The following is a 14,447-nucleotide window of genomic DNA, read 5'->3' on the forward strand; positions in this document are numbered from 1 at the left end:
TTTTGCTACTTTCTTATTTTATATTAATAGCATGATTCACTTAATAATCTAGGTAGAGATTTATTTTAATCACATACTTGCATATATAATCATACTGCTCCAGGAGATGGACAAAGTATCTTATTTTTAAAAAATTACTGGTATTTCTAAAGGCTTGGGAGCTGAGAAGGGCCATGAAGGAGAGGTCACCTAGCAGGAGCTGTCATTGTAAAGAAATGCAACTACTGCCAGAGGAGTGGTGTGGAGGAAGATGTTGGGGAGAAATACTCCCCTTACCTTTCTCTTCTCCTGCCCTTCAGTGTCCGGTTGGTGCCTCCAGTGGGTTAAAACCCATCTAGCAGCCAGCCAGCAAGGGAGCAGGGCTCCATGTCCAATACACAGAACAGGCAGACAAGGGTGTAACGCAGACCTGCAGAGGGTGAAGTGGAGGAACGGAGAACAAATCAGCATACATTTTGACTTTACTGTTTTTGTAATTTTATCCTAACCAGTCTCCCTCCATCCACACGTGTGTCTCCATCCAATCAGAACACCATGGAGTCCAGAAAAATCAGTTCATAACAAAACAAATGAAGAAGCAAACACACAACAGCAGAAACAGACCTAAAAATACAGAGAACAGACTGATGGTTGCCAGGGATGGAGGGATGGGAGATGAGCAAAATGGGTGAAGGGTTAGGGAAGATACAGGCTTCCAGTTATAGAAGGAATAAGTCACAGGAAAAAAAGGGGCAGAGTAGGGAATATAGCCAATGGTATTGTAATAGCGTTTCATGGTGACCAACAGTAGATGGCTTGCTGTGAACACGCCATTATGGATAGACGTGTCCAATCACTATGTTGTATCCCTGAAACTCATGCAACATGATGTGTGTCACCTATACTTCAATTAAAAAAAGAAAAAAATTGGCATCAATAAAGGTGACTGCGTGGGGTAAAGAACATCTACCTTCCCTGCCTTCTGCTGCTCCCTCCCCTCTGCACTGAAAGTTTCTGCAGATTTGTTGCTTTGGGGACGGAGACTGCAGTCCTTTCTAGGGCCTGTGGTGTCCTACTAGGTCTAGTTCCAGCCTATTCCTTCAGTCTTTCCTGCATTCAGCTCCCCCTAGCATGACTGATTTTCTTTGCTTCCTGCCGAATTCTGAATCTTTGAAATGTTGCTCCTTCCTCCTGGAATATTATTCCTGCTTTTCCCTGTCTCCTAGTCAATGTTTCTTCATCCCTCATATTTCATCTTAAAAGGCACTTCCACCTGGAAGCCTTCACATAATTCCTAGATCCAGTTAGCTACCCAATTTTATACATTTTGCTTATCTCGTGTATATTTTCTTCATTGAATAGTTTCAGTTTAAAATTCTACTCTTATCCATTTGATGATTCGCTTGATTTCCATCTCTTCTACTACATAATAAGCACCATGAAGCAAGGAATTTGTCTGGGTTTGTTCACCATTGGATCGCAGGCCCTAACTCAGCACTTGCGAGTGATAGGCTTTCAAGAAATAGTCATAGTGTTGAAAGATATATGTGTACATGTGGAACTAATATAACACTGTTTGTTAACTCTACTGGAATTAACAATTTTTTTAAAAGACACACTGTGTGGGGGCACCTGGGTGATTCAGTCTGCTAAATGCCTGACTCTTGATATCAGCTCAGGTCTATGATCTCAGGGTCATGAATTCAAGTCCCATGTTGGGCTCTAGGCTGGGTGTGGAGACTATTTAAAAAAAAAAAAAAAAAAGGAAGAAAGAAAGAAAGAAAGAAAACCTACAAAAGGCACACTGTGCACCTCAACCGCAGTTCAGGATGTTAATACCAAATAAGATGCATGCATTAGAATGTGTGGGTTCTTGATCCATTGTGAATTTATTACTCGGTTCTCTGTGCAGAAAAACACACAATGAGATAGCCACAGTTTATATTGGCTCTTCATGTATCTTGCAAGTAAAGCAATCTTTTTTATTTGTATTTTCAAGTTATGTCCTTGAAATGTCTGAGCTAAAAATCATTGCTGGCATTATTATGCATCATAGAAATTGTGTTTCTGTCTAAGAAATAAAAAATAAATGTCTCCGAAAACTATGTTTAAAAACCACCTTTTTACTATCTTGCATTTTTCTTCCCATAAAAGTCACATTTTCCTGGTCATGAAAAAGAATGCAGTTGCCAGGAAAAAGGTGTGAGTGTGAATGCATAATATTTAAAATTATTCAAAGTAAATGTTCTTTCAGAGAGGAAAATTGTTATATCAGGAGAAATGCTGTCTGCTTCCTAAGAGACCATTCTAAACAAATAATTATAAACCACATTTTTGATGTGGCCTATGGAGTTCTGGATGGCAGAATATTTTTGTAATTGGCTTAGCTGTGTTCAGGGAGACATGACTTTGGCCCTGTTGCCACAGCCCTTATTAAGGCTGTTGTTACACAGGCAACAGGGAATATATGTGAAGGAAATACCTTATAATTTTGTTGAATTAATTTAGTCAGTGCCAGTTATTTTTAACATTCCAAGAAGCAAAGAGAAATTCGTAACTCCTTCAGTATGCCTATTGGAATGGGGAGTAAGGTGGCGCATGCAAATGAGAGAATGTGCAGGAAGTGCCTAGCTTGGTGAGAATAAATACTATGTAATATCACACAGTAGACACTTTGTAAATATGAGTTCCCTTTCTCTCTATTTATTGAGGTACTCAAGTTGTCAGGGAAACACCGATTACAAAAGCTTCTGTATTTCTACAAATAACACCGTAGGCACGTAGCCAGAGTGTAACCACAGGACCATGGCCAGAGGGGACTTATAGCCAAGTGTCTAAAGAAAACTCAGAGGTTAGATAGTGTCCAAGTTAAGTTTAGGAGAAGGTACTTCATTTGGACCTGGGAATGCCTGGCTTTAAAAGCAGAGAAAGACAACTATCATATGATCTCCCTGATATGAGGAAGTGGTGATGCAACATGGAGGCTTAAGTGGGTAGAAGAAGAATAAATGAAACAAGATGGGATTGGGAGGGAGACAAACCATAAGTGACTCTTAATCTCACAAAACAAACTGAGGGTTGCCGGGGGGAGGGGGTTTGGGAGAAGGGGGTGGAATTATATTTTTTCTGGAGGGTATGTGATTTGGTGAGTGCTGTGAAGTGTGTAAACCTGTGAATCACAGACCTGTACCCCTGGGGATAAAAGTATATGTTTATAAAAAATAAAAAATTTAAAAAAAATTGTATTTTCATTCATCACTGGTATCAAAGACTGAATTCCTAAATTTGCAGTAATTGCTCCTTAGGCAATGTCACTGCTTTTAGTTAAATATTTTAATTTATAGGAAAAAAGGAGATCATTTGTTAAATTAATAATTTTATTGGAAAAAAAAAAGAACAGATCCTGAAATTGCTGACTTGAGATAACTAGAAAAGGCTATACGGATCTAAACCTTGGCTTTGAGATTGATGGGTTTATACTACTTTTGCCAAAGGGCAAAGTTTGCTTTAAAAATATGGGAAGAAATTAAGGAAATAATGTGTTGTGCTCACTGTTTATGTAACTTCTATTTGGATTGACAAAGGTTGCAATTTCAATTTAACTATCACCTGACATCACTGAATGGGACCCTCCCATATAGCATTATCAACAAAGCCCATCCCCAAAAAGATAAAAACAGAAACAAAACCAAAGCAAGCCCACCTTTTCCAATCCCAAGGGGATGAACGCTTTGCCGGTGCAGGCTAAGTTGTGGACCGACAGTAAATACAATCCTATAGTTAAAAAGCAAAGATGGGAATAAAAGCTATCAGCCAAGAAATGCTTTGTTTTCCCGCCACCAAATCTACAATGCTTTTCTATGTGTACCTATATATTTTGCCTCCTACTTCCCACTAAACGGAAGGCACAACTCTGCAATGAATTAGTGCTACATGTTGAGTTTTGGCCATCAGAATGTGACCAATGGGATATGGATCAAGGCAGTTAGGAGTCTGTATGTTCTCCACATGCCTTCTCTCTCCAGCCTCGATGGCTGTAAGTGATAGATTTGTAGATGGCATTGTTACAAGTTGCAAGGAGCATAGATCCTGACTCACTGACTGGAGATAGCCTGTTCTAACGGATGTAGATGGCAATGGGTTTTGTCAGCTTTTCAATGATTTCATAAATTTTCAAGAACTACTATATGTTGCATGCTTGGCTGTGCTCTTCTGTATTTCAACTTTTCCTTAATTTTAGCTTTTCATTTTTCTCTATATTGATCATATCCCTTAAAAAAAGGTAAGGGCATGGTGGGGTTATGGACATCGGGGAAGGTATGTGCTATGGTGAGTGCTGTGAAGTGTGTAAACCTGGCGATTCACAGACCTGTACCCCTGGGGCTAATAATACATTATATGTTAATAAAAATATTTTAAAAATTAAAAAAAGGTAATGGCATTGAAAATAATTTAATTTGGTTTTAATCCAGCATTTTCCAAAGTGTTTTTCAAGAAGCACTACTTTTGGGAGATATTAATACATATACCCAAACAGAATTTCAAGCCTTTATAATTTTGGAAAATATTACATTCTATAGATCTGCCTTGGAGACACTTGGCATATATTATCATATTAAAGGCTCTGAGCAGAAGTGCAAGAAAGAAGCCAAAGTTACTTTTTCCAGGTGCTTGTACGTTTGTTGACCGTTAACTTTTTTCCTGCAAACATTTCTTAGAAGTAGTTCCATTTGTAGGGTGCCTGGCTGGCTCAGTTAATAGACCATGTGACTCTTGATCTCAGGGTTGTGAATTCCAGCCTCAAACTGGGTGTAGAGATTACTTAAAAATAAAAAAATCTCCCCTGGGGCTAATAATACATTATATGTTAATAAAAATAAAAATTTAAAAAAAAAACTTAAAAAAAAAGATTTATGTGTTTTACTCTAAAGAGGGGGCAAGGGGCAGAGGAAGAGAGAGAATCTCAAGCAGACTCCTTGCTGAGTGCAGAGCCCATTGTGGAACTCAGTCTCACAACCCTGAGGGTTGAGCTCAATGGACTGAGCCACCCAGGAGACCCTTGAAAATAAAAAGTCTCCAAAAAAAGTAGTTCCATTTGTTGAAAAGTAGTTATAGAGAAAGCCGGAGGAAAAAAAGTCCTGTAATTTCACTTAGAAAGATAAATTTTCACCAAAAGAACGTTGCATTGGTCAGAAGTCTACTAAAGAAACATAACCAATAGTTAAATGGGTGTATTAGTTTCCTAGGGTGTTGGTAAGGTGACCAAAAAAATGAGCGACTTGAAAAAGCAAAAACAGTCTTTTCACACTTCTGTAAAGGCTAGAAGTTTGAATCCAAGGTGTCAGCAAGGTCATGCTCCTCCTAAATGCTATAGGGAAGAATCTTTCCTTAGCTCTTCTGGCTTCTGGGGGTTGCTGACAATCCTTGATATTCCTTGGCTTTCTTCTCTTTGTCTTTTCTGTGTCTTCATATCTCCCTCTCCTCACAGGGGCACTGGTCATTGAATTTAAGGCCCATCCTAATTCAATATGACCTCATCTTCATTTAATTACACCAGTAAAGACCCTGGTTCTGAAGAACTTGACATTCAGAGTATATGGGATTGGAAACTAGGACCTCAACATATCATTTTGGGGACACACTCAAGCTCCAATAGCAGGAAATATTTTTCATCTAAATATCTATCTATCTATCAATCAAAAAATTGGCTTATGCAATTGTAGCATCTGGCTAGGCAAGTCAGAAATATATAGGGCAGGCCAGCAGGCTGGAAACTCTTGGGCAGGAGCTGAAACTATCATCCGCAGGCAGAATTTCTTCTTCATGGAAACCCCAGTTTTACTCTGATAGCCTTTTAACTGATTGCATGAGGCCCCCACACACTATCAAGGGTAATTCACTTTATTGCAAGTAAATGACTGTAGATGCCTTCACAGCCACATTGAGCTTAGTGTTTGATTAAATAACTAGGTACTACAGCTTAGCCAAGTTGACACAGAAAACTAACCATCAAACATAGAATTGTCAGATCAGGAGACTCCTGATGTTCTAGCACATTCTAAAGCTCTTAGGCACATAAAAGCTTTCTTTTCTTCTTAATTAACAAATTTTTCTTGAGTTACCTTGATCAGCCATGAGGTAATCATTATGAGTCCTGTCTCTGAAGGAAAGGGAGAATTGATGTGATGCAACTTAATTGTTCAGAACTAACTTAATTTTAAGAACGTAAACATAATGCCTATTTGGCTGTCTTGAAATCTTTACTTTGAAGTGATCTTAGAGAGTACCTAAGCTATTATTCTTACTTTCTCAATGGGAAAACTGGCCCAGTTTGGGTAAGCACCTTCTCCTATTTTTGCTGACAGGTTCAGACCCAACCTGAGGTAACAACCCAGTCCAGTTCTTTTTTTTTTTTTTTTTTTACTGTGGGTGTCAGATAAACCCAATGGCTTTCTTCTTCCAGTCATTCTACTGTAGGAACATGTGTGTGCTGAGAAATTCCCAGTGCCGCTCTCTCAGGACAGAGAGCTCAACTGCTGGGTGCCGTCCATGCTGCTGGAGAGGAAGATACATGGGCAGGAGGGCACATCACCCAGCAGAATTCTTTTCTTGCCTCAGACCTTTCAGGGCCCTCTTTAAATGTGGGTCATGTCTTTCATTGGCATTACGTTTGGAACTCAATTTTTAGTCACTCCCGGTACACCAGGTTGGCCTTCCTCTGCATTTCGATGACACTGTATGTATTGATATCCTAGGTGACATGTCTGCATAAATACATGAAGAAGGGAACACAAAGGTCATAACTTTTCCTATTACTGAAGATAAAATTTAATGAGCTAGATCACAGGCTGCTTTAAGAACGGCCGTGCCAGGTTAATGGGGCTCTGCCACTGAAGCCAATTACACTTGGTACAATTACATCCTATTCTAATAGCTGTAAGTCAGGGTTACACAAAGATTCTGTCTCTCGGTAATTACTAGCTAGGAAGCAGGTGAGGGGAAACTAAGCAAATTGTCACTGATCATACAAGAGACACACAGAAAGCACAGAGCTTGTAGCTATTCCGGGTGTGTGTGGGTCATCTGTTGCTAAGAAGGAGCTGGCTTCGCAGTCAGAAAGCCCTCTTCTTCTAGCACTGACCAAAAGGATATGTGATTTCAAAGACGCTTTTAGAAAAGTAGCTGAAAAGTGAATAGTAGGAGAGGGGGAGGAAGAACTCAGAAAGCCCTTCTCTATTGAAACTGTTTCCCTGAGGATTGTAAAAGATGTAGTGGGCTGATATTATTAATTTCTTCCAACCTAAATACAGGGGAGTGTTACCAAAACCCAGAATGATATTGTAAAATTTTAACAAACAGACCTCAAAGATGGACTTAATAAAAGACTTCCTTTAAATTCTCCGCTAGCCTCACCCTGATGCCTATTTACAGGTCCTTTCTTGCGCATGGCTAAAAGGGGTCCATTGAAGAGTCTTCTGACAATTGAAGATCCATCAGAAATATAGATGAAAACACTTCGAAATTTCTAAGTTACAGAATTTTCCTATGATCTCACGGATCACTTTGCACACTATTGATTTTTGAAAAGCCTTCGAGGAACCAACACACCTTCTCTGAGTGAAACACATGTGTTCAGGTTATCAGTGAATAAATATTTAAAGATCCAAGGGAGTGGGGGGTAATGTTTCCTTTCTGAAAGCACCGGTGACATTTATTGGAACTGTGGGAAAGTCATTACAGACAAGGGCAGCTGTATTTCTGCGTGCTGCCTTTTGAGTAGAATGATGTTTATAAGGGAATGAGTATTAAATAGATGACACAAGCAAAGTCAATTTTTCAAAATGTTCTTTGTTTCCAAGAGGTTAAAGATTAAAAAAAGTAATTCCTAATATTGGTTGTTCAGACCACAATTGGAAAGACTTCCAGAATGACTCAAGATTTTTAAAAAATCCTTTCAAAGTAATGAGGTAATCTGTGGTAGAGTAGAAACAAAGAGAAAAAAAAATGCTGCTTGCCCTGAGATTCAAGTTTGGTGATATTGCTCTTTTTGTCATTAGAAGAGAAGGAGGAGGTTTTAGTAATTGTATATTCATTCTGTCCCTTTTCTCTCTCTAAACAAAACTCATTTCCCTAGATTTTTTTTTTTTTTACAATCTCCAAAATGTCATTTGTTTTTTTCCCCTTGTTGAAGATTGCTATCCTTTTCTTGGTTATCTTCCTCAGGGACTCTCCTTAAAGAATTAGATTGTGTAAGTATGCTTAATAACTTGGAAGAGACTTCAGTCATTCCTATCCAAAGTGCCTTGTATAATTGCCCTTTGGTGACAACCCCCTCCCCACCAAGAGCCCTAAATAAACCAAAGGACAGAATACTCTTCCATTTTTCTTCTAGTTCTTTCACTATTCAGTTGTATGTATCATCTCAGTAAGGGAGAAAACCGCACTGAAAGTGTATTGTATTTGAGTTACCCCAGAAATGATGCAGCCATCCTTTCTACTTAATAGATCCAATGCCGATCTATGTTGGATAATTGCAGTGTTCTGAAAGTGCTGATTCTCTATAAAGGCAAACAGATAATCTTCTTTAATATTTAAATGACTGTGGCTATTTGGAGAATATAATGGTCAGCCCGGTCATTCACATAAGTGCTGGACAGTAGAGGAGAGAAAACGGGAAAAGTTCTACTTAAAAAAAAAAAAAAAGAAGAAGAAGAAGAAGAAGAAGAAGAAGAAACATATATACTAGTGGTTTGTCCTAATACCAACAGGTTCGCATTAGAGACAAAACTAACCAAAGTCACAAAGGAATGACCTTCTCACTGGCAGAATTAAACTTTCTTAAAGTGGACTTCAAGAATCACCCAGATCCATTCATATCCTGCAGTCTCCTTACTCAAGAATGTTCCACAAACCAGAAGGCAAAAGAACATCAGCTTTGGGGGACATCTGGATGACTTGGTCAGTTAAGTGTCTGCCTTCGGCTCAGGTCATGATCCCAGGGTCCTGGGATCGAGCCCTATATCGGGCTCAGTGGGGAGTCTGCTTCTCCCTCTGCCTCCCCCCATCAACTCATGTGCTCTTGCTCTCTCTCTCTCAAATAAATAAAAATATTTAAGAAAAAAGAAAGGCAAAATTTCAAGCTTCACCTCAGACCTACTGAATCAGAATCTGCATTTTATCAAGTGATTTGTAAGTACATTAAAGCTTAAAAAGCGCTGCCCCAGACACAACAGACCATGAGGTTCTAGGGTCTACTTGCGTTGTAATTTCTCCAAAAGAACATTTCAGACTTTCCAGATTCAATTCCAGATTCAGTTTCATGAATCTTCCAATAGGTCCATTCTCTGGTTTGTCTCTGTACTCTGGGCAGTGAGAGCCATTAGCGGTAAATGACTACTAAGGACAGGATGGCCTTTAGTGGAACAAACACTAAGCTTGGCGTCAAAGAGAATTATGTTCAATTCGTGACTCACCACTAGCTGTGTGAACTTGAACAGGATGCTTTAGCTCTTTAGTCGCCATTTCTCTCACTTACAAAATTGGGTTAATACTACCGGTGTCACAGATTTGTTAAGAGGATGGACTGAGATGACGCAAGCAGAGTGCTTAAATAAATCTCTGAGTTTGATCTCTTGCCCGAGGACCATCTCTACATTTCTGCCCAGAGCCTCGATATGAACTTCCCTTCTCTGATTCATTTTGTAGTTTGCTGCCTCAAAAGTATTAGGCAACTTTGCATCAGTTATATTCTTATATTTGAGGCTCACATTTCCTCAAAGCAACAACCTCTTAGGCCTCATCACAGACTCAACATGATAATTTAGGTGAAACAATTTTCCCCAAACCTTACTGCAATTAGAGAACCCCAGAGTTGTTTCATGACCATCTGTCGAACTGTGACTTGGAGAGCACTGAATCCCATATCACAAACTAATTGATCCAAAGGACTCTTCTCATTCAGATTGCTGGACGACTGGTCCGTGTTTGCCCAGCACAAGCCTGGTTTACTCTTGTTTATCCAGGTGTGATCATTAATACCCTCAATTTCACTTTAAAAGAGGTCTCCTAGCTTGTATGAGAAATTACACAGTCAGCTATAAGCAGATGACTTTGGCTTTCCAAAGCTAAACAGCAAGTGCGGAAGAAACGTTACACTGGTTCCCTTGCTTTGCCTGAGCAGTTCTTCAAAAAGTTGCTTCTGATAGAGAACCCTATATATTGCATCGGGCTTCCCAATCCTATGCGTGGTCTGCTGACTCTCTGTTGGCATTCAGGACCCTTTTACGTTCTGCCCTGTAGCATCCCCTCGATCGCAAAGCATGCGACTTGGGATCTCCCAGCTGAGTTCCACAGAATCTTAGTCACTGGCATGAGCTTTGGGGTGCAAATGAGAAGCACAGGTACCTTTGCCGCTTCTTCCGCAAGAGGCAAGCAGACTCTGGGATCAAGTTTGTGATCGCATTGCAATTTCAAACAGAGGGTGTTTTTTCATTGCACGCTCTGCATCTCCCAGCCACGTAAGCGGCTTTGAGGCTGAAGGTGATCTGTGAGGTTGGTAGTGACTTCCTGCAGATCCCTAACCCCGGGCAGCATCATCTCTCTAAGCCACTGCTTGCCTGTCCCTGCCTTATTCCTGCCAGGGCTTTGTAGTTTGCTTGCTTATTGATGTTCTAACACATCTATTGAGCTATAATTGATCTAATTAACCCTCTCCCTCCTCTTTGTCCCCCAGCCCCGGGTAGCTAATGATCTGCTTTCTGTCACTATAGATTAGCTTACATTTTTAAGTTTTACATACAAATGGAATCTTACAGCATGTACTCTGTTTTGTGTGGCTTCTTTCACTCACTTTAATGTTTTTTTTGAGATTCATTAATGTCGCTGTACGTATCAGATTTCATTACTCTGTATTACTGAGTGGTATTCCAGTCTATGAAAATACCTTATTCACCCACACAACCCACTGATGGACATTTGCGCTCATTTTTTTCCCCCTGTTTTAGTTATTACAACTAAAGCTACTAGGAACCTTCCTACAAGTCTTTGTAGAGACATGTTTTCATTGCCCTTGAATAAATAATTTAAGATTGCAGTGGCTGGCTCTTTTTCGTAGTACTTCAAAGGCAGTGGGCTGTTAGGACAAAGCTGAGCACTCTTTCCCAGCTCCTAGTTGCTAGAAAATCACTAAAGTGGATGATGAACATAAACTTTGTATCTTATGTGAGAAGTGTATGGCTACAGAAGTTGCTATTGATGCTCCAGGAAAAATGGAAGGTTCCGTGGTCTGAATCAGTGGTGGCAATGACAAGCAAGCCTCCTGCAGGAATTGGGGTGTCTTGACCCATGGCCGTGTCTGGCTGTTGCTGAGTAATGGGAATTCCTGCTACAGACCAAGTAGGACTAGAGAACAAAAGTCTGGAGTTTCTTTATGTATGTGAGTGTTAAAAAATTGGGCCTTTGTTAAAAAAAAGGGGGGGGGGGGAGGATATTCCTGGACTCATGGATACTACTGTGCCTCATCACCTGGGGCCCAAAAGAGCTAGCAGAATCTACAAATTTTTTGATCTCTCTAAAGAAGATGATGTCCACGAGTATGTTGTGAGAAATGTCCTAAACAAAGAAGGTAAGAAACCTAGAACTAAAGCACTTAAGATTCAGCATCTTGTTACTCCACATGTTCTCCAACACAAACATGTGTGTACTACTCTGAAGAAACAACAGACGAAGAAAAATAAGGAAGAGGCTGTAGACTATACTAAACTTTTGGCCAAGAGAATGAAGGAAGCCCAAGAAAAATACCAGCAACAAATTGCCAAGAGATGGAGGCAGTCCTCTTTGAGACCTTCTATCTCTAAATCTGAGTCTAGTCAAAAATGAGATTATCTAGAGTAACAAATAAATAAGATCAGAAATTTTTTTTTTAAAAGAGTGCAATGGCTGGATCACAGGGAGTTTTGCTCAACTTTTGTAGAAAATACCAGTTTTCCAAAGTGCTTGCACTATTTTATCGTGATTGTACCATTGTCTATGATTTCTAGTTGCTTTGCGTCTTCACCAATGCCTGTAACTGTCTTTTTAATTGTATCTATTCTAATAGGAGAGAAGTAGGATGATCCACAACTCCATGAAGACTTAAAAATGGCCACATTAGCCTGGAGGGTCTTAGGTAAGAGATACAAAGTACTAGGTAATGGTGAAGGGTGAGAGAGAAGAGAATGAATGATGGACTAGTGGTGGCCATGGGGAATGACTTGGAGAAAATACCTCTCCTTGCTTTGTGAGCCTCCAGAATTGAATGAAGAGTGATAAGGTTAACAGGTCAGTGCGAGAATGCTCTCTAGAGGGTTAAAGAAAGCCCCTTTCGTCCAACCAGAGAACCTTAGCCTCCCCAGAATCACACCCACAGAGGTGTTAAGAGTGGTACTTGGTGATTTCAAAGCCATATCATGCCTTTCCCAGTATCCGCCATGCTATATTGATGTCCAAAGAGGTGCTCAGTGACATCTAATGTGCCCAACTGGCTGGGTAGTGCTGAGGTGATAAATCAAATTGAAGAACATGGCTCCTCATTCCCTGGGGACAGTACATATAGGCAGGTCAGAGGCTCTGGCTTAGGCTGGTTCTTGCCTTCATCATGGCTAAGGTAACCAGGAAAACACAGGGGCCTGGGATAGTTATAATACAACCAACCCCAAGGACCAAAGGGAGGAAGATGAGAAAGACCCTCTGTCAAGCGAGGTCCAGAGATGGTGTCAAGGTGAGATGACTTCCTCTTTGTCTCCCAAGTCCTTTACCCTATTTCTGCCTGGCACAAAGCCCCTCATCGGTCTCCATCCTTTTCCATGAAGGGCCCCCTTCCCATTTAGTCCTCATGCTCTTTCTCCAGACTAATGCCCTGGCCTCACTCTCTTGCCATCCAGGCACCAAGAACAACCAGGAAGACGAAAATATCCTTCAAGGGAACCCGAGAAAAGCAGTCTGAGACTTCTACCATTCATTCAAAAAAGTTGAAAAGAGCATAAAGCCAATATGCAACTGTCACCATATGCTGAATTGAAATGTCATCAAAGTAGGAGAAGAAATCAAAATAAGAGACAAGATCAAAGCTCTCAGAAGAAGAGACCCTGGAGAAGCCCACCACTTCACATAACTTGTGCAGCCAGTAACTGAATAAAAAAGGCCAAAGACCTTAGAAATACCTGTTGAGGGGCACCAGGGTGGCTCAGTCGGTTAAGCTTCAGACTCTGGATTTCAGCTCAGGTCATGATCTCAGGGTCCTGAGATCAAGGCCCTGGGCAGGCTTTGTACTCAGGGGGTGTCTGCTTCTCTCACTCACACTCTTGCTCTGTCCCTCCCTCCCTTCTCTCTCTCTCTCTCTCTCTCTCTCTCTCTCTCTCTTAAATCAATAAACTTTAAAAAAAAGGAAGGAAAGAAATATTTGTTGCATCTCCTGAGGCCTGTTTTCTGGGAAATGGCCAACCACGTAGAAGCTGAATCTCATACAACAGGGCAAACTGATGGTTATGATTAAAATAAAAATCAAGGTGCAAAAAGATGAAATCCTGTGTGTCTCTGTGAATTCTTCATTGGTGGGGAGGGAAGCAGGAGCCAAGGCAGGTGTGTGAGAAGGAAGGGAGGTGGTGTCCTGAATGGCTGGGGACCAGACCCTCAGGTCCACTGTTAGCCAGACATTAGGGATAAGGACTGAGCTTCAGAACTGAGCACTGAAGATAAATTCCTGAACACTTTATCAAAGGGGCAAGTAATATATGGATGCTGTTACTGCATTTGTTTGGGGTAGAGAACAACATTAGGATCCAGATTGCCACAGCCCAGACGGGAAGAGGGTTTGATGTGTGGACGGTGACTGTGACTATGATAGTTTCAAAAAGAAAAAAAAAAAGACAAAACAAAGAAATCATGTCCTGGTCACCTACCAATACTGATTAGGTTCTTTGCTCTCTAAGAAACTGGGGGTAGGGAGTGGAAGTAGTCCACTCCCAGGGCAGGTGATAAAAAGGATCTTTGTCTGCAAAGTTTTAATACAACTATAAAACCCAATAAAAGCTGATGTTTTAATTATCACCACACCCCAGCATTTCTAAATAATTATAGTGGTAAAACAGTCTTCTTCAGTAAAGCCTTTTGCTAGTTCAAATTCTAAACATTTTTGTGATTTAGGTTTCAGAGGCACAAGTTTATTCTACAACTAAATAAGAAACTTAACTTGATCCAAAATGGCCAAAGGATTTTTGTATATATTTCTTCAGAGAAGTTATACAAATGGCCAATAGGTACATGAAAAGATGCGCAACATCATTAAACATTAGAGAAATGCAAATCAAATTCATGAGATACAACTTCCTACCAGGAGGGCTACTGTGGAAAAAAATTGAAACTAACAAGTGTTGATAAGGATGTGGAAAACAGTTTGGTGGTTCCTTAAAAAGTAAACATAGGATTACCAA

The 14,447-nt window shown here is 40.3% G+C and overlaps 1 long non-coding RNA gene across 1 annotated transcript in view; it reads left to right on the top strand.

Moving 5' to 3' along the window:
- Window positions 1–13,507, top strand: part of LOC132007235 (uncharacterized) — a 198,045-nt gene extending 184,538 nt beyond the window's left edge. Inside the window, exons 2-3 of the long non-coding RNA XR_009401281.1 lie at window positions 12,077–12,145; window positions 12,900–13,507. This is a non-coding gene — a long non-coding RNA (uncharacterized LOC132007235). The remainder of the gene's footprint in view (window positions 1–12,076; window positions 12,146–12,899) is intronic.
- The last annotated feature ends 940 nt before the right edge of the window (window positions 13,508–14,447 follow it).

The sequence above is a fragment of the Mustela nigripes genome, chromosome X (assembly GCF_022355385.1).
Source record: "Mustela nigripes isolate SB6536 chromosome X, MUSNIG.SB6536, whole genome shotgun sequence".
Taxonomy (NCBI): domain Eukaryota; kingdom Metazoa; phylum Chordata; class Mammalia; order Carnivora; family Mustelidae; genus Mustela; species Mustela nigripes.